Source organism: Cupressus sempervirens, chromosome 3 (assembly GCF_028749045.1).
Source record: "Cupressus sempervirens isolate cs-2001-9-10 chromosome 3, ASM2874904v1, whole genome shotgun sequence".
Classification (NCBI taxonomy): Eukaryota; Viridiplantae; Streptophyta; class Pinopsida; order Cupressales; family Cupressaceae; genus Cupressus; species Cupressus sempervirens.
This window is the reverse complement of record NC_143120.1, coordinates 283,991,201-283,994,365: the sequence shown is the minus strand read 5'-3', so window position 1 is coordinate 283,994,365 and position 3,165 is coordinate 283,991,201.

Here is a 3,165-nt window from a genome sequence, read left to right as displayed (position 1 = left end):
GTTTTACTTGTAGAGAACCATGGGTTCCAGGACACAGATGTTTGGGGAAAGGTCAAGTGCACTATATTGAAGTTGCTTCAGAATCTGATTCAGATGAGCATGAGGAATTTCATGATACTAAGGAGGAGGTAGAAGAAGAGAAAGTAAAAGAAATCAGAAAGGATGGCACTTTAGCAGCATTATCAGGAGTCCCAAGATACCATCCCTTCTGAATTCGAGGAGTACTAGCAGGGCAAAGGTTGACTGTTCTTCTTGATAGTGGGGCAACTCACAATTTTATTGATGAGGGATTTGTCATGAAAAGAGGGCTTAAAGAAGAAGATTTTGAGGGATTCAATGTTACTGTAGCTGATGGATTCACTATGCCTTGCACACGGGTGGTGAAACAACTCAAGATGACCTTAGGAGATTATGAGTTATGTGATGACTTCTATGTGGTTGGTATTGGGGAGACATATCTTGTATTGGGTGTTCAATGGTTGCACTCTATCGGAGGCTATTATATGAACCATCAAACTATGGAGTTTAAATTTCATTCCAATGGGAAAGAAGTCATATTGAGAGGGTTATCGAATGGAGCACCTAAGGCGATCTCTGCAAAGAGGATGGAGAGGACTTTTCGAAGAGGACAAGTAACATGGGCAGCAGGAGTCATAATCCAACCAACAAGCTCTCCAAAGAATCAAGGTAATTTCCATTTTGAAATTCAAAATATTCTTGATAAGCATAGTATAGTTTTCAATGATTTGCCTCCAGGATTACCACCAGATAGAGGTTTTGAGCATGTTATAGAGTTAGAACAGGGTGCCAAACCAGTTATAACAACCCCATATCGCCATCCAAGAGGTTATAAGGAAGAAATTGAAAAAACTATTAAAGAACTCCTGGACATGGGATTCATAAGGCCTAGCTCTAGTCCATTTGCATCATCTGTGGTACTTGTCAAGAAAAAGGATGGTACAATGAGAATGTGTATAGACTACAGGGCTCTAAACAAGAAGACCATAAAAAATAGGTATCCCATACCACGCATAGATGAACTCATTGATGAGTTACATGGTGTTGTATACTTCTCAAAAATTGACTTAAGATCAGGCTACCATCAAATCCGAATGAGGAGTGAAGATGTGGAAAAGACTGCTTTCAGATGTCACTATGGGCACTTTGAATTTCTTGTTATGCCATTTGGACTCACTAATGCACCTGTAACATTCCAATCTTGTATGAATAAGGTATTCAGTCAGCATCTTCAAAAATTTGTTTTGGTATTTTTTGATGATATCTTGATATACAGTAAAACATGGGAAGAGCATCTAAAGCACATAGACACTGTTTTGGGAATCTTGGAGCAGCAATCCTTCTATTCTAAGCTATCTAAATGTGAGTTTGGTTTGATAGAGATCCTATATTTGGGACATATTATAAGCTCTAAAGGAGTACAGGTTGATCAACAAAAAATCCAGGCAATTTTGGATTGGCCTCCACCCACTAATCTTACACAGTTGAGAGGTTTCTTCGGGTTGTGTAGCTACTATAGGAGATTTTCCAAGGGATTTTCTCAGCTTGCTGCCCCTTTGACTGATTTGACAAAGAAAGGAGCTTTTTTTTGGACAGAAGAGGCACAAAAAACATTTGATAAGCTTAAGGAGGTAATGAGTTCATGCCCTGTGCTTGCAATTCCAGATTTCTCTTTACCTTTTGTTGTTGAATGTGATGCTTTGGGAGAAGGTATAGGGGCTGTCCTAACTCAAAGGGGACATCCAATAGCATTTGAGAGTCAAAAATTAAATCAATCAGAGAAAGGGTACTCCATCTATGATAAGGAAATGTTGGCAATCATGCATGCACTTCATAAGTTTAGACAATATTTGGTATGTGGGAGATTCATTGTAAAGATAGACCATAATAGCCTCAGGTTCTTCTTGAACCAAAGGGATTTGAATGATCGTCAACAAAACTGGGTAAGCAAATTGCAAGCTTATGATTTTGATATTGAATACATGAAAGGAAAGAATAATGTGGTTGCTGATGCTCTCTCAAGAAAGCCACTTTGTGTTCCTTATCATCTATCTCTGCTAATTGGAAAGTCTCCATAATTTTAGAGTATGCTAAAGATTCATTTGCCACCAAGATTTTGGATAAGTTAGTGGATGATAATAGGTACAAGGTTTTTGATGAATTGATTTATTACAAGAACATGATCTTCTTAGTGCCAGGGTCAAAAACTAAGGAGAGGATATTGAGGGCCTTTCATGACACACCTTTGGCTGGTCACCAAGGATACTTCAAGACATACAGGCAAATTCGAGAGCGGTTTTTATGGAAGGGTATGAAGGAGGATGTCCTTAAACACATTAAAGAATGTATGGTATGCCAACAAAGCAAGAGTGAGCAAAATTTTCCTGCAGGGTTGTTGCAGCCACTTCCTATTCCTGAACAAAAATGGGAAAGTATTTCCATGGATTTCATCACTGGGTTGCCCAAGGTTTAAGGTAAGGATTGCATATATGTGGTGGTAGATAGACTAACTAAGTATGCACATTTCTTTCCTATCACATCTGATTTCAAGGCATCACAAGTGGCCGAATTGTTCTTCAAGGAAATTTTTAGATTACATGGTTTGCCTAGAAACATTGTTAGTGACCGGGACAGTAGATTCCTCAGCTCTTTTTGGAAGGAGCTCTTTCATTTGGCAGGAACTGAACTCACTCCCAGTACTAGCTATCACCCTCAAACAGATGGACAAACAGAGATACTTAATAAATGGATAGAAGGATATTTGAGGAACTATGTTTCAAATCAACAACATGCTTGGGTGAAATGGTTACACCTAGGGGAGTATTGTTACAATACATCTCATCACATGTCTATTGGTATGCCTCCTTTTCGTGCTCTTTATGGTTATGATGCCCTTTCCTTTGTTGATCTAATACTTTCCGATAGCAGAGTACCCGCAGCAAGTGATTTCATCAAGCAAAGCCAAGACATAATAAGGTCCCTCAAGGATAATCTACAACATGCACAAAACCAACAAAAGATATATGCTGACAGGAAAAAGATTGAAAGATCTTTTGAGGTGGGAGATTTGGTATTTGTTAGGTTGCAGCCATATAAGCAAAGCACCTTGAAGAGAAGTGGGGCAGAGAAACTCAAGCCAAGGTTCTA